A 27,370-nucleotide genomic window follows, 5' to 3' on the forward strand; every position below is an offset into this window, starting at 1 on the left:
CATTTGCCCTTATATTTTCTTTCAACACAGCATTGCATGCTCTCTCTAAAATATCTATAGAATATTGTGCGTTCTGGGTTGTAGGATTCATCTCATTGTAGGTGAAAACTTACTGTGTTGTAGAAATCTTAGTCCTACCTATGTGTGCTGAAAAATTGATGGAATCCGTTACAAAATTTGATAGTGTTGGCTTTTACTAATGACAAATCAACTGATGCTTTCAGGTCTAGGAAGGCATATAGGGTGCCTCCCTTAAAACTCAAGCTGTATGTAAGAATAAGAACAGCTGTTTGAAATGTCACAGCAGTCTGGGAACTGGCTATACAAGGAGCACTCTCCTTACAAAGATAGGTCTGTCTGATTCATGTGTTGCATGTGTGTTAAAGTTCATGGGGCTCTTTGTCTAGATGTTAGCTACGCGTGCGTTTAATCTTTGAGGTGTTTGAAAGCTTCTCTAGATATTATTAGAATGGCAGAAAGGAAGTGGAAAAGAGGGGAAACAGACTTACTGAATATTTCAGCGGTTGTTTGCCAAATCACATTTTGGGATTCATTTCTATTTTAAATACTACAGTGGCTGCCAAAACTGGCAAACTGTGATCCCCTTTGGAAGGGGGAGGAGACTTCATTACTTCTCTGCGGAGGAGGGACATCACTTCATTTTCGTGTTGCTTTGTTTTTCCTTTTGTAGCGAACAAAGAAATTCTGGGGGAGAGAAGTAGAAAAAGCCATTTTTCAAAGCTTTTCCAGAAATTTTACAAAACAATATGTTTGATTTACACTTTAAATGTGGTTTCGTGTCTTCTCTCACATCATTTGCATACCTTTAAAAATAGTTTGGTTTAACTTTATTTTATAGGAATGTGTCCTTTCCTCAGCTACTACTGGTTGAGGTATTGTTTCTTTGATTATTTCCAAGTGCATATAAGCAAGAAGCAGTCAAATTTAATCACCAAACAATTGGGCAGATTTGCAAAAAAGAAAGCTGATTAGAATCACCAGAAAAAGAGCCCGCACATAGAATAATATGTATGCTTAAGTAACTAAAGCCTACAGTTTAGGAAAATAAGATGGCTGAACAGCAAAAAGAAGAAAAAAAAAAAAAGGGAGCCAAAAAATATCTGGGTTTTCTTCCTGCCTTTGTCATGCCTCACTTGTAGCCTTGGAAACTGAGACAAAGAAGTTAAGAAACTTGCTCATTCTTAAAATGGAGATAAGATACAATGTACAGCTTATTTTAGTCTCCCTTATTCCTCTGCAAAGTGCTGTAAGTGAACTGTGTTGGGTTTTTTAATAGTATAGTCTATATGATGAACTTGTTTATTTCGGACTTGAGATGATGAACCCATGTTTAGTTGTGTTACTGTGCCTAGCTGTTAGACTGATCCTTTGTTTTAATCTGTCAATCTTTCCAGGTTATTTCATCATCTCTTCTGTCAGGAGGGTGTTGGGTGTTTTGGTCAAACTAGACAATTCTCGAACTTTCAGCAGGATGAAAAGTACCTCCAGTACACAAGCATGCTGACGAGTCAGAGTACAGAGGAGGTGGTTGGCTGTATGCTTTTCAAACAAGCTCTCGTTTTTCCTCAAGGCATATAAACCAGGAATTCAAGATTGTGGGATCAAAACATTGGAAAGTGTTCTTGGCAAATTGATCAACTGTGAAATAGTTATGAGCTCTTATTTTTTAAATCTGAAGGTGACACTTTTACGTTGAGTTCTGTACTTAGGGCTTTTGTTTTACAAGCTCTCTGGCTGTTCGTGTGCTGTTTATATTAATGCAGCTCATTTGTAGGCAATGCAGACCCTTCTAGAAATTGTAAGATTGCGGAGATATTTAATGGCTAAGGATAAATTGCACAGCTGTGGACACTATTTATACTTTCATATATAGAAAAGTCCGTATCATTAAATAGGCATATCTCAATGTTGTGAGTTATTTTTCATGTTTTTTTAATTTTGGTGAGGACTTGTCAGCTTTTAGTTTTACAGGTTAAGAAGTGTTAGCATGTCCATATCCCAAAAAGAAAAAGGTTGTGCATTACCCATTAAGAAAATAAGAAGAGAACACTGTATATTTAAGAAAGGAGAGAGAAGGCAGCTGGGCTGAAGTAAAACGTTTAAAAATCTTAGTAAGGAATTCTAGAAACCCTGCATAAGATTTCTGGGCTGGAAGGAGTAGCTCCTAAATACGCAAAGGGAAACTGTAAGAATTTAAATATGATCAAAAATAGCCAGGACTTGATAGAAGACGAAGTGAACGGTAACTCATGCGATGAGTTAGTTTACAGGTTCAGGATCTGAAACCTCTGCAAAGTATATCCCTTCCAGAAGAAAGAAATGTCCAAGCCCACAACTTTTGTAAAAGAGCAATTTAAAGCAATTTCCAACTTTCTAAAATATGTAAAGAAAAATAATTATAATTTTAATAATCATGTCTCAACCAAAGGACCCAGAAAGGGAGCAAGTTGTTTGTTCTTTGTAGATGTGTTAATGATGGGAATCTTTTAGAAGTCAACTTTAAAGGACAAAAGGACAAACACAATCATAGGATGTGTAAAATGGAAATTAGGCACTGAGACAGAAACGGAATTGCTTCAAAGTTGAGAGGATAGGATAAATTAAGAGCTACCCAGATACCATCTTCAAAATACTGGAATCTAGTATCTTTGACAATTACTTTGAAAAAAGTTCACTGAGAGAAACCATAGGAAATTGCAGACACTATATAGTTCTGTGCTCCTAATTTGTATATCTTGCACATAGATTGTGGATAATTTCAAGTTGACCCCCTATTTTATATCTGAAAAATTGTGTAAAATTACTTTGTTATTTAAAGTATCTCTGTGAATGCTTCTACAACCTCTAGAGATTTAGTTGCCACACTGTAGTTTGTTCCCTTTTCTCCCTTAATGCTCTAAAATCCACAAGCTTGTTCTGTCTCAGATTGCTGTCTCTTATGGGAACCAGGGGATAGGTTTAGTGGGTGAATTATGAAGTAATTTGATCAAGGGCTCAGAAGATATGATCTTTCCTCTCTTTTCTTCCCTTGTAATGTCAACACTGTGGTTTTTAAAAAATAATTTGTACGTATGCTCTGAAATTCCAACTTTGGCTCTGACTTGTCCTAAGCTGTTACCACTTTGTTGGGATTGATCTGATACAGGTTACTATTTGACAGCTTTTGTCCCTCTAAGAAGCTAATTTCAAAATTCTATATTACAAAAGTTTGATCAAAAGATAAAGCTTGAACTAATAAGATTAATAGCTTACTGACATCAAAGAGAAAATGGAATGGGGCAAAGCTGAGAGCCTGGAGCACTGATGTGTTCCCAAAATCTTTCCTGTGGATGACTATTGCTGACCATCATGTGTGTCTCATTACCGCTACTATTTCTAGAAATGAGGCCATTTACTACCAAAAAATAAAATTTGGTTAATAAAGATTTTTTCAGAATATTTAATACATTTATACTTTTATTTTTGATTCAGATACTTATGAAGTTCTTACACCTGCCAGCCACATTCTCTCAACTCAGTTCTGCTTTCTGTTGGTACAGACTGATAAATTCTTTTTAGATCAAGTTGGAACCCATGAAGGGGATATTGTACCTTACCTTTCAGTCATCCCTCAACTGCAGGATGGAGCTGCAATACCTCTTAGTTGATTTCAGTACAGAGCAAAGCAGATTAGTTTACATCACTGTTAGGAATTTAAACATCTTAAACCTAATTTTGCACTGAAATGAGATTGCACAGTCATTCACCATATTTTCACTGAGAGATAGTAGCTTGATAAATCACTCCATCTGACAAGAGCAAGTTTTTACTTCTTGACTGATACCTTCAGCCCACTCTCGAATGATGTATTTTTTTCCATTCTTCAGATGACTGGTAATGTGAGAAAACAATATGTGGATGCAGTAGGAAAACCTATAAACCTGCTTCTTTAAGACAAAATTTGTGTGGCTGAGTGAACAGCAACTGGCTGTGCCTTCTCTGTTTGACAGTCTACTTCTACTGCATAAACCCAGAAATGTGCTTCTGTGGTACATTTCTACACTTGTTTGTTTTGAGAAGAATCACTTTAGTATGTTGCCATCATTTGAATGAGACTTTTTAAGAAATATTGCTCTTAAACATTTAGATGGGTTTATACATGTATGTCTGTTTCATTGCATATTCAGCTTTTTCCACTTTGTGCATTTTAGTCCAAGAATGTGTGTTCAAGGAGATCATGGAAGATTGCTAGCTGGCTCAGCAGCCTGATGGGGCCCTACTGTGGAAAACCTGCATCCTCTAGATTCTTTTTAAATTGCACAGTGTTAAGTGATTTGTGATTCCAGTCTGAAAAGACCTGCCACTACCTTAGACTTCTTGAAAGTGAGACAAACTAATGTTTTTCTTATTGGTGCCATGTTAGAGAACCACTGTATGAAATGTGCTGCTGCAAATTTAGCTCATGACTTCACAGCAACAGCTATTTAAGCCTTACTGTCCTTCAGACACTTACACAAAGGCAACTGCATCAGGTCTCAGTACAGTAGCAGTTTGCTTCTGCTTCCTGGGATGATAGGAGAGAGAAGATTCATAAATGGCACAGTACAAGCTAATTAAATGTTCTTTGAATGTCTTTTATTACACAAATTGTTAGCATTACCCTGGTGACTATGTACAAATACATCAATAGGATAATCCAGCTGTAGTTGCGAGGTTCTCTGTGTTATCACATTGCAGTCTGGGCGGCTCTGGCATGCAGAAACTTTTGATGATGAGCTCATCAGTGTTTCTTGATTTACTTGCTCTGAAGCAATAAGTGTGAATATTTGTTTCAGACTTCTAGGTTTTTAAAACAGCCTTATTTTTTTATCGAATGTGTAGAGAGTTGCTCACTTTCTGAAAAGACTGTAACATGAAGAGTGTGCAACAGCTAAAAGCCTGCACTGAGTGACAGAATTTAACAAAACTTGGAACTTGCTAGCAAAGGAAGGGATATCACCTTATATTCTGCTGGTTTCCCAACAGTAATGAAATTGTGTGTGATGTAGCACTAGTTAAACGCACACTGCAATGTTTCAAATGCAACAATAGTCTGGGCAGTCAGGCTTTTACATTCCAAAAAACTCTTCGGCAAAGGAACTAAAGGTTTTACAGATCACTTTGTATAGCCTTGGCTTATAATGATACCTGATCAATCTCTGAAGACAAAATAACGTAAACAGATGGGGGGGAATAAGTTCTTCATAAAAATATTTCTTTCGTAAGTCTTTTTATTAAATTAAGGAACATAGAAATATAGTTCTAAAGAGGTTTTTTAATATGAATTTTTAAAGGAATTTGAATTAAGAAAGGATATCATTAGTGATATAAAACTGTAAATAAATATGTATGATACTGTAAAACCATACTTTCCATGTGCTCACACAAAGCCAAGCATATTTTTTGTGTTCCTCTTGTGTATTTCTATTCTGAAATTTGGGGTCGAGGTAAATGAATGAGTCTCATGGGTGTCCAAGCTCTTAAGCCTTGTTTTGCCCTCTTCCTGTTGTGCAATCAGTTTTCCCAGGAGTTTGTCAGTCACAGCGGAGTAATGTGCATTTACTCACTGAAGCTGGATTAACCAGAACTCTCGGGTATTTTATGATTCCGTTCTGGAAGGCGCCTGTAGCGTGATCATGTCCATCAGTATTCTTTGGAATCTCTTTTATCCAAGATAGAAGGCATTGCAAGAATCATTTTGAAGAACACATCATATGGAGAAAACATACTTTTCTGTAGAAGGATTGTGCAGGAGTTTAATACCATCTCAACTTGATGACTTTAATAGGGAAAAATGTTAAAGCTGCATATTTGAAGGAACAGGATCTATACTTTTATTATAGTAATATTTGGCTTTAAGCAGCCAGACTGGCTAAGTATAGATTAGGAACCAAGCCTTTCACCAGTGCTTGATAATCCTAATGCACTGGTGTTCTATGATACTGTGGTGGTTTTCACCTGAGAATGAAAACCCCCTCTGAAGTCCGACCAGCCTTTTAACCTGTGTTTAAAAGGAATAAATTATGTTAGGAGTTATAAACAGATTAAGAGGAGCTTGAGTGTATTATAGCCTGAAGAATCCTACAGTTATCATAAAAATTGATGTTGCAGATCGCAGTAAAACTTTCTTACTGCCTTGATGCTAAGCTCCTACAAGCAGACATGAAATCAAAGAGAATGAGGAGGAGGAGGAGGATTATTTTTATGACACGCAACTGTTGCCAATGAGATTCTTGGTTGCCATCAGAAAGGCAATTTTACTTAATGGATATGATAAGCTACAAATTCAGACATACAAAAATGTTGCATTAAAATAGCATACCGTCAAGTCCTGTGCACCTCTCATCTTTTATCCCAAATAGCTGTTCAGCTATCCAGTGCATCAGAAGCAAGAAAACAGGTCCTTTCAAGGTTATAGCTCGTCATGCTTGGGTAATGCAATTCAGAAGAGCCTAAACACAACAAATCAAAATCTGTGAAATGATGCATGGCTTCATGCTTCTGTAATTTTGAAAAAGTACATATAGATTTCCATTCTTCCATCCCAAAGAGCCCTTGAAGTATGTCAGGTATTTATAGCTTTGGATGTCTCACTTGTACATGCGGGAGTTAATGACTCACACCTTTCCGAACAATTGAAGTGCTTCCTGAATAGTGGAGAAAACATTCCTTCCTCTGCTCAAGTACTGATTCACATTTGTTTGTTGTCTTGTGGCAAACACCATTTGGCATGTTTACTCCTAGGTCTTAATTACCCTGCAGCAGTACTTTTCTCTTTATAGATCTTATTTCCTTTCCTTCTCTCAGCTGTAGCATGAAACAGCACCTAAATTAATCCAAAAATAATAGTGTAGTTCTTCCTTCCATCTTCCCTCCTCTCCCCAGCTGCATGCTGCTGCTTCTTCCCCTATCACCAGCACCTGTGGGCCCTCCACTGAACTTGATTCAACTTGTTAAAGCAACAGAAAATCAATCCAGTGAAGAAAAGACAATTAGCAATAGGTTTGCAATTCAAATTGGCTCGGTGAGGAGGCTCATAAACATCAGAACCAGCACAAAGGAGGGAGTCAGACTGGCACCAGGAACATGGTAAGGGGAGGGACCTATGTGATATCCCTATATTGAATATAATGAAATAACAGTAAGCTGTTAATTCTGCTCAGCTGTAACTTTTGTTAAAGATTTATGTTGCTTTTCATCCCTGAAAGAGCTCATCTGAGTCAGGTGAACATAGGACTGAAGCATGTGAGAAGGTAACAGAACATGCTCCAGGCCCGGAAGAGAAGGAAATGGCACTATTGGTTCTGGCTGTCACTAGCCGTGTAATCCTTTAATTGCTACCTCAATCTGCACCCTCAGTCTCTGGTTAGTGTTTCGGCAGACGTATTGCATAAGCCATCTTAAAGAGCTGCCCTACTCCTCCTGCCCCTTGTCTCTTGGTTTTGTGCTACGCTAGTACGTGTATTCGTGTAGCTGTGTCAAGAAATGGATCCCAGAAAAACTGGAAATGAGATGAGTGATGCTTATTTAGCTGAGTTAGTTTACCCAAATCAGTTCAACCTGTGTCCGTGCAGAAGGTTGTCAGCATCACTGAGAATTAGTGATGTTATATGTTTGGGTTTTTTTATCTCCTTAGCCATATTGGCATTCCCATCTGCTTATCACAGATTTGTTGCCCCCTCATTTGTGCTGAAAACAGATTCATAGGGCTACACTGGAAAGCAGGCCATGGAAACATTGTGGGCTTAGTACCTGGGATGGGGAGTGTGTCAGTGGACCCGAGGGAGCAGCAAATCTGCAGAATGGTAGCAGCAGGATTTGGGAGAGCCGGGTGGGGAGATGACAATGTTCCAAGTTGAGTTTGTCACAAAAGAAAATATTTACTCATACTCTCAGGTTATTTGTGTACATTTCTGATGCTTTTATTTGAATTAAAAGAAAAAGTTGGAGGCATAGTCAGTAATTTGTTGTTTAAAAATGCAATGAAACATTTATAGGCTAAACGTAGCATTTGTGACGAAATCTAGGATGTGGTTAAAATAAAGTTATTTTCAGGACTTGGGCTTAGTGAAATAGCACGCTGTAAATTTTAAGTCCTGTATACTGTTGTAAATGTTATCTGTCCTTTGCCAAAGAATTCATAGCATGCTAGATCAGATCTCTCCAAGATGGTCCACTTTGCATGGGTTTTGTTACCCAATCGGTCTTCATTCTGTTCATTCCTCTGCCCTTTATTTATGCCTCTTCCTGTTTTTCATCCTCCTTCCGTATATATTTGAATGCAGTCTATTTCCCTAAATGTAGCTCTTCTATTTAAATGTACCATTGGTACTTACTCATTATTCTCCCACACCCAAACAACACAGATTTGTTTCCCCTTTTGATAATTTTTGCTGTTGACCGATTACGTTGATGTTTTACTTCTGCTTCGTGAATTCCACAAGTTAAATATTTTAACAGGCAATCAATACTATAGGCAGTTTTGCAAAACAATCTAGCAAAAACACTGTTAGGAAACTAGCAATCTTCCTTTGCCCAAAATAAACTAATATACAAACCCAAAATTTCCCCACCACATCCCGTGCAAATGTCTATCTTCACACACAAATAAAAATATTTGAAATATTATGAGTTTCCTGTGGGTTCTTTAAATGAAATGACCTTCTCTTGCTATCCCAGGTTTTTAAAAAATACTAATTCAAAACCCAAAACGCTTTCCCTGAACTAGTCTTAACTAGACCACACAGATTGCAGTATGCATATTGTAAGGACAGTGAAGAGTTGTGCTGTAATAGAGCTTATTAGAGAAATCTGGAGCAAAGCCATCTATAGACTAGATGGATTAGGAGCATGACAACTGGAAGCTGTTTCTTTCTGTCATCCTTCTCTACAGCATTTGAAAAAGGAATTGAACTAATATCCCTCATACCTCGAAGTTGTGCCTTAAGGGAGCCATTATGTTCACTCCTCTCTTTGCACAGAGGCTAAATTTATTTTATAATCAAGTGGTGTTAATGGAAGAAAAAACATCTGCTTTTTAATGCTGGAAAACATGAGAAGAATTTGTCTTCTAAGTATATTACAAGTGCTGTTGCAGTTCTAGAAAAATCATTTTTGTTTAGGTTTTTGGGGTTTAAAATAATGCTCCCCACTACTCAAAATTTTAGGAGTTTCATCTTCATGGAATTAGGAATGTAACAGAAAATATTTGTTTATTTTTTATAAGCTGAGAAAACTGCTTGTTGGACTACCTTCTCACTTGTGGTCTTCTAATGCATATAAACAAAAGGGGAACTTATCGAACTGTAATCTCTATCTTCAAAACCGGTCTTTCTCCTAGGCTGTGTTCCCTTTCAGATAATTTTGATCATCTTTATAGTATTTGGAATGGTTCATTTTTCACAAGTAAGATTGTAACTTGTTGCAGCTGATGGTTAGTCTTGTTGGTTTTGCATTATTAATGAAAATCAGAATAAAAAGCCTGTCTGCTTACCATCAGGTTCTCATAGAAGGAGTTTTGTCTCAAAAACATTTTGGAAGGATTACTTAGTGATTTCATTCTGATGTGCCAAATATATTCACTACATATTAACAAATAAATTTGGCTATGATAGTAAATATCTGTGGACCTAATGCATTGTAGCAGTTGTATTTTGGTAACTTTCAATTCTCTTTCATTCCTTCTTGGGTTGTTACATGTGCATAAAATACAAATGGGTTGTCCTATATCTATATATTGATATAGTTACCACCTCCCTCCAGATGGTAAATTAAGTGTCATTTTCCATTTTCCCACAAGTTCAGCTTAGCTAATACGGGAGATGGACTTAGTGAATTTGTTATCCTATTGACTCAGTCAACACTCAGAGCCACATAAAAAATGACCAGTCTGAAATTCTGTCTCTCTTGTAATGACTACATCCTTTTTGTGAGAGTCTAAGAAGAAAGGTACAAAATTTCTCCCCAAAAGAAAATAGTTCTTTTAGGAACTAGCTGCTGATTTTTGGATTTTGTTCAGAGAACTACTCAAATCTGATCTTCAAAACTGAAAGCCAACTATTAATGTGTATTCAAGAGACAAGCTGTTACCAGGGTAACAAAATGCCTTCCATTTTTCTATTCAGGATGAAAAGACACAAAGCAAAACTGAAGTGACCAATTTAAAACAGTATGAGCATTTTCTTTCCTGTGACTTTTGCTCTGGGAGGGGGGGAATTAATGAGGTGATTCTGTGAGAATTTATTGAATATGTGATCTGTAAGTTAAACAATTATTATTCTACAGATTAATTATATTCTGAATAAGCTGGGATGATTCCAAACATACACCAACTTCTTGCAAAAGCCTGGAATAATTCTTGCAAGAAACGTGTCCTTGGACCAAACTGCTTAATGAACTTGATGGTGTTTGATATCCGCATGCCAAATGTAAATAAATATTTTGTAGTTATGGATCAGTTATCCAACAGATTATACAGTAATGGTTCTGGTATCTGTTCAGATGGAGTTTTTATGATGTTGATTATCCTTTTGGGACTTGTAGGGAAATGGAAGCGCCTGAGGTCACTGGAAAATTTTAAATGTTAGGGTGGAAAGATAAGACTTGGGGTGGAAGTACAAGTCTATTTTTTCATGTTTGGAAAAGGTGGATAGAAGTTTTTGCAGTGAAAAATGTCAGGTTTATGACCAAAATGATTCACAAAAGTGCATTAATTTTCCTGAGCTACTTTACACATTTTTTTTTTTTTCCCAAAAGAGTTGAAATGTATTTTGTTGAACCTTTTAACTTTAAATTGTTTAGCATGTTGGTATTGCTTGGCATAGGCACAAAACTGAAAAATGCTATGGAATATCTAATTTCTTTGAAAAGAAGTTTTTACTACTCTCGGTTTGGGGCAAAAAACAAGTTCTTGGAAAACTGGGATTTTTTTTTAACCATCTCTGTGAGTGTAGGAGAGAGCTTAATTTCCAATACATTTGCCCTTTTCCTCATTTCCCCGTTCTAGTCTGTTCCCACTGCCACCCTCCCCTTCAGTCACACCCAGTGCATCCCACCATGGCCTTTTTGTCACCTCTACCAAGGATGAGACAGCAGGGTTGCCGCTAGGCTGGAGCTGTACATGTAAGACTTGTTTGGCTGGCCAGTTGATTACTGAAGTCTGTCAAGTCTTCCTCAGCAGCGCACTACCTTGGTTCTTTCTGCCTTTACTAGCCAGTACTTTTTGCAAAAAATTTGCAGATTTTAAGATGCATTTGTAGTCCTAACTCTCCTTTTATTTGGTTGGCAGTTGTTAAGGGAGGACACATAGCAACAAATTTCATTTTCTTAGAATATCAATATGGACACGTGGTTTATAGGAAATGAGTACAGTGGAGTAAGTCTTAGAATTTATTGAAAATATGTTGTTATACCATGCCCAATTCAAGTTTTTACCTAAGAATTATTGTAATATTTGGAAGAGTGTTTTCTCTAAATGTGTTTCTGTGGTCAGAAATAACTTGCAAAAAAGATGAAATGACATGCTAGGAAATTAGAGTTGCCTCTTCCGTATAATCTTGAAGTGGAGTAATATTAAAAGCATGAAGCTGTTTACAAGTGAACATCCCAGAGGTACGTAACTGTGGTTCAGCAGATGTGATTTCTTGATTGTGTTAAGCTGATCTTAGGCAGTACTGCCAAAGAAAGGGGGTCTCTGCAGTATTAGCACTTGTGCAGATGTGACCAGCTGAATCAAGTTCCTAATCTGGCTGGAAATTTTCTTGTGTGGGGGATTAGTTTTCAGGCAGATTAGGAACCACATCTATCTAGCTGATTACACAACCCACAAGCACTTTCATCAGCTACAGCTGGGAACATGTGGCCAGAGAAGTGGAGGGATGGTCCCTTCAACCAAAAGTGCAGATTTTTATCTTCTTACGCAGATTGTAAATCTACATCTTAAGAAATGTTTTGTTAACATGCTGATGGGCTCAGAAAGGCTCAGCTGCTTGCATACTGTTCAAAGAGAAAAACAAAGATCCAAAAGCATGTTGCTTTAAACATATTTGAGTATGTAGTAATGGATCATTTTGAAAGTAAATTTATTACTGAATAAGTTCAGATGTTTTGGAGCAGAAAACCCTGTAAACATGTTTTGTACCTTTGCAAACTAAAAAAGGCTCTGTCATAATGTTTTGCACACTGCTGTATTCGTACTACATAAATTTCACCCAATTTTTAGCTTCAGATTAAAAGTTTGATACAGATGTCCAGACTTCTAAGATACTAGGAACTAAAGATGTCAGTATAACACAGTGAGCTGAAATATGGTGGATTAAACTGTAATTTTGTTTTCAGCCTTCCTTTTTTTTTTTTTTAGTTAGATAGTTATACCTTTAAGATCTAATCTGTCATTCTAGGTTCTTCACTTCCATTTCAGTTGATTTTTTCAGGTTCATCTTAGAGGATTTATCTTAAAGAGGGCATGGGGAGGCAGGTGATGATATGCTGATCATAGTGGCACCACTCCAAGAGCTATAAGGCTGTTTCCTGGTTCGTATATTTTCATGATCAGTTTTTTTAAAATTGCATTGGTTTCTGTTCCTCATTCCTTAGGAAAGCACTCCTTAGGCTGGATTGGCACAGTATGGTTTTGGCTCAGCTGTTGCCACTACTTGGCATTTCATCTTGCCATGGTGTACTCTAGTCTCAGCATTTGCTTGCTGTGCTAAATAATTGACATTATAAAGGTACTGAGTACTTGCTCCATCAAGCAAGTAGTATGTTTTGGGGCAGACCAGTATGCATATTGCTGTGTGGCTGATTAAAAAAATGTTTAAGTTGCCACTGAGGTAGACTAGGGACATTGAAAGATTGTGTCCTTTTGTTTCTTGTTGAAGTCCTTACTTATTGTTCCTTGTGCAATAAACTTTTATAGTTTCAATGTGCAAAACACTGTCTTGTCCTGTTGAATGTCATTCAGTGTTTTTCACTGGGGATTACTACAAAGACATTTTTAAAATGTTAAACCTACAACAGGTAATTAATCTTTTCTTAGTAATACTGGTTTTATTCTCCAACTCCTTTGAGAAAAGATATCTTATGGGTCTTGAGTAGATGATAAAACTGTGATAGTGAATAGTTTGCTTTAATGAACCTAATTGTGAAATAAACTTTGCTCTCTAAAGTCCAACACATTTTTCCCCCATAGTAGCTGCTCTTCAAGATGATTTATTTTTTCCTTGCTTGTGATACACTTTTCGTCAAAAGTCTCCTCTGGACCATGTCCATCTACAATCTTCATTGCCATCAACTGCTGTCCTCCTCATCCTACAAGTCACACTTCAGGTAGCACATTTTAGATAATATCCAACACACAGAGAAACTCCAGCCTGTGTTCAGGTAGGAGCTTGAACACAGTAATTACACATTTATTTTTAGCCTCTAGTGAGCATTTTCACTAGGAATACCAGTAATGAAAGGAACTACCTAGCAGGCAGGTCAAAACTGAGCATCTTTTGTAGATCAAATACTTTTTTAATTTTCATATTTTACTGGAATAACCACTTATGTTAAGGTTTAAGCATTGATGGTTTGAATACTCGGGAAAGGTATGTGGTTTCGTGCTGTACAGAAAGACGGAGGATGCTAGCAGTGTGCTTTTTCTTCCTTAAAAAAACCTGTACAGGATTTCCCTGTGAGCTTGCCCAAATACATATCCACAGAGAAATAAATGGCTGCTCCATAGAGTGATGAGAATTTAAACAAAACACTGGTAGCTTGTTAAAAATCTTCTCTGGAGAGGGTAGTAGTTTTATGTTTCAGTAAGATCTTTAGATTGTCGATTGCTGCAGTGCTTCTGATTCTTACTGTGAAAGTGCTAAGAAAATGATGCTGAATTGTGACAGTGTACCCCAGTTTTAAAAGGATGTCCTGCTTAAGGGAATATTCATAGAGCTTAATAAAGTATTATTCAGCTTTAAGGTTTATTTGTGGAGATTTGAGTTCAGGAAATGGCATTGTTATGCAAGAACTGGAGCAGCTAAAAGGAAAGGAGATTAATATACGAAGACTTGGAAGGGGAAGCTGGGGTTGGAGGATTTTGTTAGCTCAAGCGCTGATTTTCATATATAACTAAGAAACTTTCTGCAAAACTTTCTTTTTTTTTTTTTCTTGAGAGCAGAATAGGGATTCAGGATCAAAAAGATGATGTTGGTGTATATAAACTGAAGATGTTTCTAATCTTTGTGCAGAAATTTTCCCATCAGGAGATCTGGGCATGCTTCACTCCAGGCATCTCTTTCCAGGGACTCATTAAAATGAATGCACAAGTAGTATTAGATCATTTTTATTTAGCTACATTGTTAACAAAATAGAAAGTTGGAGTGATTAAGTCGTGAAACTGTAGCTGTCCCTCAGGAACACCTCAACAGTTGTGCCTCAGTGTTTCCTATTTGATTTCAATGCTTCCTTCAACAGAGGAAGGAGGTAGTGGTACAAAGATGAGCTCGTGTGTGTCTACAGCTAGAAAGACTCTGGCATTTTCAGAAGAGTTTACATTATGTGTTATGTTTAAAATTGAGAACTTAACACTGGATTTTTTTCATAAAGCTGGTGTATATATTTAATTACTTTTATTGCTGTATACAGTAACTGCAAATCATAAAAAACAGAAAATGTCAAAGTTTTGTAAGATTTTGTGCCATAAATTATATCACAAAATACCATATAAAATTCCAGTATAAAAGATCCAGTATCTCACGTATCACTTTCTCTTACTACTGAGAAAAGTGGAGCATTACAACTTTCATGTTATGTTAGGTTTTCACTGGGGGAGAAAAATCTCTTTGAACAGAGGAATGAGTTATAAAGGAGTAAAACTAGAGAAAATTAATCTATAGCAATGAAGTAACTTAAGATCCTCAGGGAGTACGTACCTTCCCCTGTTTAAAAAAAAAAACCAAAACAAAACCAAAACAAGCAAACCAAAAAAACCCACAACGCAAAAAATCCCCACAGTTTTGGAAAGAATAATAAAGATTGTCAATAACTTAATGAAGGAAATATCTAATGAAATGTTAGTATTTAAGAATACTGGCCTAAAAGCCAGTTGGAAAAGTAATTTGTATGTGTAATCTTTCTCACCTGTCTACAAGAAAGCATGGGACTCTTCAGGGATAACTTATATCCTGTGTTCTCTATGCACCTTGTAACTTAATGTCTCTGTGCTGTAACTTTCAAGACAATAAATGTGCATACTGAACCCTATTTTCCACTGCAGTTGAACTGAAAGAGGGGCTTTCTGGCATTCTTAGCTTGGCAGTTCCTAGATGGCAGCTGAAAGCAGCATGACCTTTGTAATTTACACAGCAGCATCTTAGTAGCCTTTGAAATACCTGAGCTGTAAAGTTGTACATTTTGTGTGTGGTCTGTAGTCAAAATGTTCTGACCTGTTATGAATGAGAAAGTTGTTCTAAAACTTTTAGTGTCTGAGATGAGGAGAGGAGTACCTGTGAAAAATAAGGTTCATAACTGCACAAATCCCTTCTGAGTAATATGCAGGCTGGGAAGGTGAAACATTAGATACTCTGGTGCATACTTATACTCCGTTCCATGTAAGTTTATATGGTATGTGTATTTCTTGACTACATATAGCACAAAATAGCTGGTGTATATGGCCCATTACTGTGTGTTAGGAAGTGCCTGACAGGACTGTGTTGTCTTTAAGACTTTAAATCAAAAGTTTTATAATGGGATGTGCAAATAAAAATTACTGAGGACTGAGACTTCGAGGTAAAAAACCCCAAAACTTTGGGAAATATTGATTTAGAAAATTCAGGATAGCATTCACATACACAAATATGAATCTGTAAAGTGTTAACAAAGATCATATCTAACTTGTAGATAGCAGATCTTTAAAGATAGCAATCTATGGAAAAAACAAATGGGTAAAGGCAGCTTATCTTAGTAGCCTAATTTAAAAAGAGCATTTCTAGGCTAAACGTCTGATAGTTGTAATTACAAGAAAAGCAACAATTTCTTTTGCTCATTCAAACTTCATAGCCATTAAAGAATACTTCTCGGTTTTCTACTGTTCCTCCTTTAGAAGCGTGTGTTTCTTTTGGCAGGTAAGTATGCTAGAAAGCTCAGGATAGTTTGGTTATTTTGGAGGAGCTGGAGCTGTTTGAGAAGATAGGAATTTCTGTTTAGAATGGAAAACTGATCCTAATGGTCTCTTTGGAGACAGAATGGTCTTTCAAAAATTTTTCTGGATATTAGAAAAGCACTTTTCTGTGGAAAAAAGGTTTGTATGTTGAAACTGAAATATGGTGTGAGCTGAATACATGTCCAGATAAATTCCACTAGTTACTGTTTTCAGTGTACTACTTTTGATTAAAAGTAACCTTAAAGATTTCTTAGTGTTCACAAAACCAAGGTTTGTTAATCTGGCAATACTTGCTTTTCTTACAGTATTTATACTTCATCCACTGTACACCCTGATTTTGTATGTTCATCTATCCGTGAGGAGTAACAGGGTGACTATCCCAGCTAAGCAGTAGGAAGTACTGTTAGGAGACTGGCTTCCAGTTGCCGTGAGTCTCAGACACTGCAAATCATCCAGAGCTATAAGGGGACAGGGGGCATTTAAAAAGCAACGTTTTGGATGAACAAATTTAAGTGTAGCTGCTAGTTTAAAGACAATGAGGAATGGAGGTTAGTAACTTTTTAAAAATAGGAATAATGTTTAATTAGCCAGAATTGTGTGGGTCAGGGAGTGATATTTATAGGCTGAGACATTCAGTTGTGTTGGACTGACAAATTAATATATACAAATTTTTATTTTGAAGCATTTAAGGTTTTATACATAATGAACTTGATGTAACCTCATACAAGCCAGAAGGAAAAACTGTATTTCTTAACAGGACATCTTTTTATTTTCCTTCCATGAACATATGCCGCTAATATTTAATCTTCAGCGTGTCCCAGATCATGCACTGAAATAATCATTTTGCCCCATCAGATCACGTTTCTTCTAAGATGTTTTTCTTAAGTGCCTGGAATTAGTTGGTCTGAGTTTAATTAGGTTTAAGTGGATACACTCTAGTTGCAAAAGAAAATTTGAAAAGGTACTACCTATTCATTAATCTGTGTCCTGTTTCAAAAGAATATGCAATACAAAACCTCTGTTTACAGGAAGATAACCATTATTCTTTTGATAATCTGTATCAGTACTGACTATTTTAAAGAATTTATAGTTATGCCTTCCTTGTTTTATTTCATGTTTCTTCTGTTTTATAATTTTTAAGTGACATTTTTTCTCCTTGTAGCCCCAAAATGTTATCAAATAGCCTGATCAGTTGAACACTGCTTATGTTATGACATGCTGTTTAAAAGCCTTAAGTGGAAGGTAAACGTTAGTGTAGTAAAAGAGAACTTCAAGAAAGAACAAGTGTCATACACATTTAGGTTTGAAAAGGCAGTGTAGTGCTGTGGTTCACTGCTGGTAATATAAACTGATGTGAGTAAAGGGGTATTTATAAGAAGGAAATTGCAATTAAGGAAATAGCATGTTCCTTAATTACTACCATTTCAGAATGATCTACAGTAAAATGGTGTTCTGTGCCCTGCTTTTGGTAGGAATATAACAGGCATGGGCTCTAAGGCACATCTCTGTTTTAAGCATTTTTATCCTGTATCATATAGTAATTCTGTCCATTGATTTTGCAGGTGGAAGGGAGACTTCACTAGTTATGTAGATAAGGAAGGGAAGGTACAATAGTTCATATACAACGGCTGGAAAAAATCCCCATCCAAGACCCATGGAATTAGGAGCATATGATTAATCTAAATGGAGCGAGAAACGAGGTGGAGCACCTAGAGCTCCCTAGCTCCTGTTCCTACGCCTGCTTAACAAAGCTAGTGGAAGAACACAGGACCTCCCTCCTTTCCCACAGAGTATGACTGGGTGTTCCAGCCAGCTACTCTAGCATTTAGATTATCTCATTTAGGAGGACTTCAAAACAGAAGAATATCATAAACAAGTATGGGATCAGATACAAGTAGAGATCTAACTAGATAACTTTTCTCTGTAGGCAAACTCTCATTACTAGTGAGTGTTTGCGCAGAGTGAAAAGCAGTTTTACAGAAGGCATATATTCATAGCAGGAGACACCAAGAAAACTAAGCAACTTGTATTAGGGTTGGTTTTGTTGGGTTTTAGACATACGCTGCAGTTCTGGCCATAACAAGTAGACCTAGCTATTGCCTAATAGTTCTTCTTTTCCAGATACTCTTACCGTGTTGCCCTTTGTAACTAATACCTGGTGGGAATATGGATCACCGGTATGGTCAAGTACAGAACTTGGGTGTTTAGTCCCAAGATGAGTCTACAGGCTATCTTTCCCCCTCTCCTAGTTCTCTATATTGTACTGTCAAAGTGAGTATTTGATGTTGAATGTGAATTCTGTCTCTGGGCATACTTAACATTTGGAGAGTACTGGTATTTTATTCTATGCACAACCAGACTAGACCTACGTATTGTCTACTTAAAATAGCAAATTTTAAAGATCTTTAGCATCTGCCATATTGAAAAATTTTCAACCCTTTTTGATCTAATTTTTAACAGTGCAAGTTTCTTAAGGTTCCTGATAGTTTGTCTCTAATAATATGGGCTTTTTAAGATGGATAATTCTTCAGCTGACAAGTTATTCCACAGAAGAACATTTCGAGAATATTTATTGACTGATGGATCCTAATGGCTTCTGAAATGCTGTATCTTGATTTGGTTTGGAAATCTGAGTAGATATCAAATTCTGTTTGTTTGTCTTTTGGGATAAGATTAATGAGCCTTGTAAATTATTAAGGACTATGCTCTCATCTTCCAGACCTGATTTCTCTGAATAGGTCCTGTATGCTAAAAGCTACTCATTAGTAGGTGAACTGATAGCTGAATGTATTTATTATTGATGACTTCGTGGGAATTTCCCTGTCTGAAAAAGGGTGGTAGGCTGATAGAAATACTTGGCAGGGAAAGGTGATGTTAAAAAATTTGCCATTTTGTGCATTTATTTCTGAAGATGTGTGTGTTTGGACTCATGCCGTGGGGTACCCAGCATGAAAAGTTATCACTGGGAAGTAGATTGAATCTTGTCTTGCACCCCTCTTGCTGTTCTTAGAGACTCATGAGATTTTTATTATAACTCTAATATAATCTGAAGCATATTCCTGTAAGAGCAGTACAATTTTATTTAGCATATCTTCATCAATATATTGTAGCTTCTATCACTGTTTTACCACACAAAAATGGGCTGTTAAGCAAAGCTAAAGCAATGAAGCAGAAGACTCCTAGATTTCAGCATGGCTACTGTAGTATCCTAGATATTATCAAAACCAGTTTCAAAGCATTATTGCCAGCCATAAGGCAGAGAAAGCAGGCATTATTCTGACTGAACTCATAATCCTTGAAGTTTGAGTTTGCTCTTAAAGATCTATTGAGACAAAATTTCATTATTATGTGTCCCATTAAGAGAATATCTTACTAGTATATGTAGGATAACTTTTCTGCTAATGTACAGATTTAAAATGTTTTACGAAAATAAATCAATACCTTAAAATGAAACCCAAACCTCAGAATGCCCATTTCCTTTAAGACATAGCTTGTTCAGGATAATTAATGACTCTTGGTGGTATATCTCCACTTAAGCCTATCTAAATCTGGATTGCCACAGCCTTATCGTGTGACATGTCCTGTATCACTCCCACCCCACTACCACGTGCCCACTCCCTCTGGCTCCTCGTGGTGGCACTCGCACGGTTTCCAGCTTAATCAGCTCCTTGAACTGGCTCACCGTGGGATTATGTGGGCATCCGGGTACGTACACAGGAAGGGGCAGAAGCTCAGAAGCCAGTGACAAGGGTAGGGCTGTGCTGCTCAGATTTAGATTGATTTAAGATGTTGTAGATACACACCCTTTTGAAACATCACTCATTTGGAATATATTATCTTCAAGTTTCCGCTGAGCCTGGAAGTTTCTAGTTGAAATGGATTTTAGATTAAGCAGAGAATTTGCAAAACAATAGGAGAGCAAAACTGTAGCATGAGTCATAAGCATGGGACCTTCCACCACTGTATGCTTAGAACTCCTGAAATCCTGTGGATTAGTTAACAGAATAACTGTAGCTTCCAGCATGTAATCAGCTACTATGTCCATTGTACTTGCAGTTTGTCGGAATAAAAGAACCAGTTTAGTCATAAAACTCTGTAGTTTATGACCACTTTTTTGAACAACATAGCTTAGATGATGTGCTAAATTAAATGCTGATGTTTGTTAAATGTTTATTGTTTTTATATGTTGTTGTTTACTTCTCATAACATCTGTGACACGCTAGGCACATCACAAAACACAAAAAAGTGTATATTACTTTGGAAATTCACAATGTAGTGACGGATAAAGGAAAGGGAGGAGGATACAATGTATCAAGGCATTTGTATTAAATGTCAAATAAAAAGTGAAGTAATTGTAATAGAACATTGGCTGGGGTACAGGACTTGCAGTCCACCTGTGCTGGCTAGAGGGAACTGCCAGGTTAAAACAGTGAGGATTGTAAATGGTCTGTTCAGAGGTCACTGAAATTGCAGATGGTTTAACTGAGTGTAATGATTAAAAAAAAAAAAAAAGTATGTGGAATCAGTCATAACTCTGACACAGCTACAGTTAGAATAAAATTAGAATCTGGAGAAACAAACTGCTTTTTAGCTGACTGTTGAAGTATATCCTGACCTTTTTATTTCAGTTTGAAACATGAGCGTTCTTAGTTACCATAGCGCAATAATACTTACTGTAAAATGGAGTTAAATCTTTATTTTTGCAATTGCTTGTCTTGACTGCTTTGACATTTAGTGACAGAATCATAGGAAAACAAATACTGCTTAGAAGCAGCAAAGTGGCAGTAAATATCTAATAGATGTGAGGTTGGTCTTTCTCTGGTTTTCCTTGTCAACCATATTTATCATTGAGAAGCTCAGAAGTCTTCTGCAAAGCTTCTACAAGATTTTGATGATGTCAGGATGTCTCAGAGTAATTTTAACGTTGAACTTCAGATGAGACTGTAAAGGATTTCTGCCTATATGTATTGCTAGATCATTTCCTAAGCCTCCAGTAACTCATGTCTGTTATCTATCAGCATGCAAAGCTCTGGATCTATGGAAGTGTTAGTCTTCCGAGCCAACTTGACCTTCTGAACTGGCTTTTGAGGATTGGGAAGGGTTTTCTTACAGCTTGGCTTCCAGGCAGCTAGCTGTCCCCGTCATCCTGCCCGGTGGACTGCAGCAGTCGTTGGAAACTTGGAAAAACCTTCCATTCATGGGACTTGATGCCTGCTGGTGTGTAATGGCATCAGATGACAAGTTCGTTGCTTGCTGTAACAACTGCCAGGATGTTGCTTAGCTCTTCTGTAACTCATCAAGCAGGCAGTTTGGCATCCTTGAGAGCATACTTGCAAACACCAAAGCGTATTGTCTTCAGAAACAAAATACTGAATTCCACACCCATCCCCATCCTCTTCTAAAAACACCTCTTAGTCTAAATTAAGACATTTTCTTAAACTCTGGTGTTTAACCAAATTGATATTTCTTTTCATGAATTTTCTGAGTTCAGGAATGGCATTATTCACAAAAGAGATTTTTCTCTTTATACGTTTGAGAGGATAATGTAGCCAAACTTGGAATTCAACAAAATCTAGAAATGTTTCTCTGCATTGAGTAGTAAATCATTAGTTTGGACAACTTTACATGGCACTGTTCTAAAGACTTTGATATCAAATAGTATATCTGCATTGGCAAAGTGAAATGTGTTTAAATGTTCTCTGGAACATAGAATTTTTGTGACTTGTGGAGTCTTTAAAAGCTATCATCTCAATATTTAACCATTTAAATACTTTCACTCAGTCTGCTCCCTACTCATCATTGCCATATCCCTCCCTCGTTTTCAGGTTTATGTCACTCTTTCCCATCTCTTAATGTTTCTTTAGCTTATCTTGTGTGGAGAACAGAAAGCAACTTAAAGCTAGGATTACATCTATGGTGGCACTGCAGCCCAGTAAAGCCCGACTTCCCATCCTTTCCTGGTCATTCATTTCCACTTCTGCGCTGCCTCCTGTGTTGTGCCAGCACATGTGTGTGCGCAGCCGTGTGGTGAACCGAATCAGGGAAGTGATTCAACTGGAGAAGGAAAACCCTGCCAAAAAAGACCAACTGCCAGCATAAAGCAATGTTGTCTTGTGTGGTTAGGCTGGCATAGGAACAAACAGCTGGGGGAGAAAAGGTAGGAGTTGTTTAAGTTTGCTCTTCTGCTGCAAAAAATTATAATGGAGCCACAGCCTAAAAATTAAGGTTTTGCCTAAAAATAAGTGATCTGTAAATTCAGGGGGAAAAAAAAGCAAACCAAACCATGAGAAGGTTTAATTAAAAATGATTGCCACTTACTAGTGCATATTCTTGTGTTTGTTTCAAGTCCTTGTGTTGATTTAGCCCTGGTCAGTTCCTTAATAAGTTAAATTAAATCAATAAAGTGTTCTTGAGTAAATAAAACATACCCATATGAGCGATGCTGATGCGGCTTAGGCAAACTACTTGATTGCTGAAGTTTACTTTACTGCAACAAGGTTTTCCAATGCAATTTCTGTAAGCCAGTAGGTTTGCAGGTTGCAGCCTCTTTCAGGAACACTGTAGAAGTTGATACTTGAAATGCAGGTGTGTCAGTCACTGGCTGAACTTTGTGCAGCCCATGTATACTGGGGTCAGCCAGCTGAACCATACCAGCAGGTTTTCAATGTTCGTATTTATGAGCACACTGCTCCCTTGACTCAGCTTTGGGTCTATCAGGGCAAATGAGGAGGAGAAGGATTCCTTATGGATCAAGTATTCACTATCAGTTTTTCCACTTATTTTTCAGATACAGCAATTCAGAAAGTATTCTCAAAGCAAAGTTATCTGTAAGGACATAATCCAATCTAGCAGCTTGCTGCTGCTGAGGAAGTTCCTGAGCACTCTGCCCTTCCCCTTCCTCCCCACCCACATTGGTGCTACCACCTCAGATCTTTGTCAGCTGATTTAACTCACTAACTCGGCAGAACGTGAACCTGGCAAAAGTAGATAGTTTTCTGCTGTGCTAGTGAGTTGATGGGTACAGAAGAGGAAGAGGAGCTGCATGGCTGACAGCAAAGGCAGGGAAAGGAGTGAATCCTCGTCTTTCATCTGTAACGACAGCGTTGTGTAACTTCACTCTTAATGATACAGGTAACGCAGAGAAGGAGCATTGCTTATACCATTAACGCTGTGTATGTGTAAGGTATCTAACTATAGACCTTTTGTTGCAAAGGCTGTCTTCTGTGCTGTGTCACCTATAATACTGAAAGCTTATGATTCTGTTAGCAGTCCTAAATTCCACTGGAATTAAGTGATTTTTATATGATAATTAATAGTAAGAATTAGGAAAAAGTTATTAGAGAGTATATTACACTAAGGAGGAACCCAATTAAGGTTGCAGTCAACTTTTCTGAAGTGAGACAGCAAGCCAAGATGTACACTGTTATGTTGGCAAACTCTATGAAGTCCAGATAACCAGTGAAACCCGAAACAAGGATGCTCAATTTGAGTTTTTGTTGAATAACTGGATAGAGGAAGAAGTAGTTATTACAGAGTGTTTCTTTTACCATCATTCTGCATGTCAGATAATTCAATTCACTGTTCAGTAGGCTGCTTTAGTATAAGAGAGGAAGAAGTCTCCTCATAGGTACTGTCATCTGCTGTGAAGTGAGAGCAAGACAGCTTCGGAGTTACAGGTCTGTCCTCTGGAAGGAGGGAGGTTAGATAGCATGCTCCCCCTGTCCGGGTGGCAGGGGCTGTTTGGCGCACAGCTCTTTCAGGGCACTGTTGGCTTTAATGACCTGTGCCCAAACTGCTGCACAGCAGATGATGCTCTGGCCATGTGGTAAACCAGATCAGGAAACCGGTTCAGGTTTAAGATCTCTATAAAATAAATGAGAGAATATTCACGACAGCTTTCTCCGTTGTTTGGCATCTTTTGCTGTTCCGTGCTGCAGGAGTGGTCTCCATGCATCTGCCTCTCCTTGCTTACAGCCAGGTTATTAGGGCGCAGATCTTACCCCAAGAGCTCCTGCTCTGATTTCAAATGATCAGAATATAATTCCAATTTGTGTCTTCCTCCCCCTTGTTCTTCCTTGTCAGTTTTTACCTAAAAAGTACACGGTGCATAGCCAAGCTGAAACACAACTGTAAGCTAGTGCATAGTTCATAATTCAAAGAGGAAAAAATACTTTCCCTTTAGCTTATAAAACAATAGCTGAAGGACTTTTTGCTAAAAGGAGGAAGGACCCTAATGCATGTACTTGATACTTTTTGCAATTGATTTTTACTGTGAAGCATGAACCTTTAGTTTAAGTATAACTTTGGAAACTCACAAGTAAGTGTGATGAAGTACAGACACCTGATACTTCTGGTTAGGTAGGTTTGTCACTGTGCTGCTAAGGTTGTATTTTTCTGGGGAGCATGTTGTGATAGCATTAGCTATCGTGGCTTCTGTCTTCTGCCTTTCTTCTGTAACACATAGATGTAAGCTATATTAAACTTCATTACTTGCAAGCCCTGTTACAGCCAACAATTTTCCATTGTTTTTTGTTCTGTTGGTTTCCTACAAGAGAGGTTCTCAAACTGTAGTCAGCGAAAATATATTAAACAGGTTCTTTTTAAACGCGAAGTTGGAGTATATGCGGCAGTCTGTGTGAAATTAGTCAGTCTGCATGAAACCAAGTGGTCTGTTTAGATCATTTTAAAAATAAAGTTTAGGAAACAATCCTATCCAGGTCAAGCTCCCTCTCGGCCCTCTGGTATGGAGGGAGGAAAATGCTGACAAGTATCATGCTTTTATTCAGAGTGATATCTTGTAGAGGAAAAAGAACTTCAGTTCAATATGCATACACAAATTTTTAACTCTTAAGTACTGTCTTCCTCAAAGATGGGAGAACAATCAGTTTTCTTTCCTTACATAAGGAAAATCACCTCCAAATTTCTTAAATTACAAAGGGAAAGAGGATTTATGGTTACCTTAGTATACATTTCTAAATATTTTTACTTGTTAAGTAGCTATTTTCACAATGGTACATGCTTTCCTGTCTATATAAATTTTGTGTAATGCTCAAAATTCTGTGTGGAAACAGGTCTGAGCCTAAAAGGAAATAGTGGAAATGACTCTTTCAGCCATATTTCTCAGCACCCAGCAAGCTAATGTATGTATCTGAAAAAGATGAAGTGAAGGGAGACTGGATGAAACCAATCAGAGCTGTTAAGCTGCAGCAATACAAAACTGTTGGTATTTTAAATAAATGGTTAAAATGAATTCCTGTTGGTTAGAGCTGGACTATTTTAAATTCCCCTAGGTTTAAAAGAAAAAAGGAGAAGGAATTTTAACCAGCTCATTTGTTAGAAAAATGACCTGCAGATGGGGTTTGAGAGAATAATAGCAGCAGGTTATAGTGGGAAAATTGTGGCAGAGCAGCAGCTCAGACTTCGATGTATTTATGTAGAGTGGGCAGCAGAGAGATGTGAAGAATTCCCCACTGCAAACGTTGCGAAGCACCAGCATAGTACACTCATTTTATTTCCACAGACTGCTAATGTACTGTAGCTGTTCGTAGCAGTATAACATTTATGAAATCATATGCTGAAAAGTTTTAAAATATTGGAAGTGTTATGTAGTGTGCAAATATCAGTGGGTTTTCTCCCATTTATGTGCATATTTTCAAGTACAGTCATATGTGGAAAACCTAGTGTTTCTTCCAGTCTTGCCCTGCTTTGTTCTAGGGCAAATACCCCTTCCTTAGTTCCCAGAGTCCTGAAATGTGTTTAGTAAATATTGGTTTTTATCAACACTTTATAAAGTCTACTGAAAATGCAAAAATGGTTGGGTTTTTTTTTCCCAAACCCTCATAACTCTGCCAAATTAGAGGGCTTTTATGAAGATGGCAAAAATTTTACAGCCACCAAAATTCAATTATAAATTGAATTCCTAAACAGGAAAGCTTGGGTGTGATATGGTAGCACTGGAAAATCTTTTTTTTTTTTTTTTCTTCTCCTCTATCTTACTCTTGGGAAAATCTGAAATATACTTGCTGCAACTTAATAACAACAAAAAGTTGAGATTGCTTGGGCAGACTACAAAAATTAAAATATTCTCATGAATGACACCTGCAGGTAGTTTTTATTAAATAATGGAAACGAATATTTTTAATGCAGCTTACAGTATTTATGAGCACATTTTTGATCTGAAGAAATATACCCTAAAATTTCTGTGTGGAATACATTTTGTGTGTGTCTTCTGTAGGATTTTTCTTTTTTCTTTTTCTTTTTCTTTTTTTAATAGACTCTTCAGTATTTGCGATACTGGAGGTTAGAAGTGGGCAGTTTCTCAAAAACGTTAATAGAATACATTTTGTAGCAGCAAACGAACAATATCAATCTCTAGAACTACCAAGCCTCACACTTGACCTTGTGTAGAAGCTTACAAAAGAGAGGAAAACTCTGAATGCGTGTGTGCGGAGCCTGCCGTGGGTATATTTTGAAGCATTTTCTTAATACAAGATGTTTACCCCAGGGGAACTGTACTTGTAGTGACCTTACCTAACCTCAGCTGGAATTCATTAAATACGCCTTTAGTAAAGAACAGTTGCAACAAGCTGTTTCCCACTGTCCCACTAGCGTACAATCAGGTAGTAGTAAGCCGAGAACAGCAACTTTGCCTGTAACAGGTTGCTCCATAGCGTTCCAGTGCGGGCAATAGTGACCTGCGGGCATCCCAAGTCTGAGGGGAGCCTTTTTTCGGAGGCTGACCAGTGTACTAGATCAAAATGCATTCTCAAATGTTTTGTGAATAGTTTGCGCTTTTGGAAGTGAATAATAAACATCCCAGTTGGCTTTTAATACTGGAAAATAATAGTAAGTTCCAGGTATTACACTTACAACTTAAAAAGTATAAGATTACTAGTAATCATTCTTCACCCTCTTTTACCACCACCCACTGTCCATTTATTTGCAATCTGTTTCACTGCCGTTATTTCTTTTCTTTCCTTGCTAAATATATATACAACTAGAATACAAAGTCTCATTAGTGTGCTGCCTCTAGCATGGCTGTCTCTTTATAGATGGGGTAGAAAGTTACAAAATGCAGTGAAGTGCTCATTTGAGGGGGAAACAGAGCACGCACAAATTATTTCAGCTCTGTAAAGCGTGAAGGCACAGAAAAATAATTTGATTTCTACTACAAATCTTAAAGGTTTT

The 27,370-nt window shown here is 37.3% G+C and overlaps 1 protein-coding gene across 3 annotated transcripts in view; it reads left to right on the plus strand.

Annotated features, from left to right (window-relative positions):
• Nucleotides 1–27,370, plus strand: part of PEAK1 (pseudopodium enriched atypical kinase 1) — a 125,160-nt gene that overhangs the window by 14,144 nt on the left and 83,646 nt on the right. The window contains exon 1 of one of the 3 annotated variants that reach the window (XM_050902951.1): nt 23,243–23,314. The exons of the other annotated variants lie outside the window; for them this stretch is intronic. The gene's annotated coding sequence lies outside the window, so the exon portion shown is untranslated. Of the gene's footprint in view, nt 1–23,242; nt 23,315–27,370 lie in introns of those variants that run through there. 3 annotated transcript variants of the gene reach the window in all.

The sequence above is a fragment of the Gymnogyps californianus genome, chromosome 11 (assembly GCF_018139145.2).
Source record: "Gymnogyps californianus isolate 813 chromosome 11, ASM1813914v2, whole genome shotgun sequence".
NCBI classification, from domain to species: Eukaryota; Metazoa; Chordata; class Aves; order Accipitriformes; family Cathartidae; genus Gymnogyps; species Gymnogyps californianus.